This window comes from Octopus bimaculoides, chromosome 10 (assembly GCF_001194135.2).
Source record: "Octopus bimaculoides isolate UCB-OBI-ISO-001 chromosome 10, ASM119413v2, whole genome shotgun sequence".
Taxonomy (NCBI): domain Eukaryota; kingdom Metazoa; phylum Mollusca; class Cephalopoda; order Octopoda; family Octopodidae; genus Octopus; species Octopus bimaculoides.
The window spans coordinates 64,825,031-64,826,544 of NC_068990.1; positions in this window are offsets into that span (position 1 = coordinate 64,825,031).

The following is a 1,514-nucleotide window of genomic DNA, read 5'->3' on the forward strand; positions in this document are numbered from 1 at the left end:
ATATACATATATATAGAGAAGAGAGAGAAAGAATGTTTATGTATATATGTGTATGTGTGTGTGTGTGTGTGTGTGTGTGTGTGTGTGTGTGTGTGTGCGTGTGAGTGTGTATATATGAGCATATAGACACACATGCACACATACACACACACATATAAATAAAATAAACAGTGAAACGTTTACCGAAAAAAACCTTACATGTATTTAGTTAGGCTTCAAAACTTATTACGATAACATACATTCTCATTCTTAATACGTTGCGGCAGATTCGATCAGGAATTTGCTAATCGCCGTTTCAGACGAATGTGCGTCTATAATACACACGTTTCATTAGGGTAAGATAACTTTGGGACCCGATGTTTCGACCTTATTGTGTCTCCTCAGTCTAAACTACCCGATTTAATGAATCTTGCTGACTTTATAGTCAGCAAACGTACACACACACCAGATACACACAACCAAGCACACACCTACATAACCAACAACGAGCTGAAGCCCAACTCATACATGTACACACGTACACACACACAGCACTCACACACACACAGCACTCACACACACACAGCACTCACACACACACAGTAAATTCACACGCACCAGATACGCATACTCATGCTCTCATACAGCTCGTATACCCACACACACACACGCACTTCGGCAACTGGTGTCGCTAATAATTCTCTCTTCGTCCCGTCGACAGTGAGACACCACCAACATCCTACCAAACCATGCAGTCTTAGTAAAGGAATTTTGTGTATGTATCGGATGTCGCTACAGGATGAATACAAATATCAATCGTACCATCTGTCTTGTCTTGACCAATAGCAGTCCAATCTTCCATAGTCATCTTGAACTTATTCCATTCGGTTACTTGTGCCCAAAGAGTTAGTTTCATTTTACGAGCCTACTAAACTTTATGTTGCATAGAGCTATATCAAACTGTTATCAAATAATAATAATAATAATAATAATAATAATAATAATAATAATAATAATGATAATAATGATAATAATAATAATAATAATAATAATAATAATAATAATAATAATAATAATAACGAAAAGGACTATTAAAACAACGAACTTAGCCCCTGAGCAACTCTGGATCCCTATAACAACTGAAGAGGTCACCCAGGCACTGCAAAGACTAAGCAACTGGAAGGCACCTGGGCACGACAAGATCCCAAACTTCTGGTTAAAATATCTGACAGAAATAGACAAAAAGCTGGCTGAAAACTTTAACAACATACCAGCAGAGCCAGAGACAATGCCGGAATGGCTCACGAAAGGGAAAACTATCCTAATTCCCAAATCCACTGAAACGGCAAAACCACAAAACTACAGACCTATAACCTGTCTCCCTACAATCTACAAAGCCTTTGCTGCAATAATATTGCAGAGATTGAGCAAGCACCTGGAAGAAAACAACCTGTTTCCAGGAGAGCAGAAGGGATGCTGCAAGGGCTCATACGGCTGTAAAGATCAACTAATGATCAATAAAGCCATAACTGAAG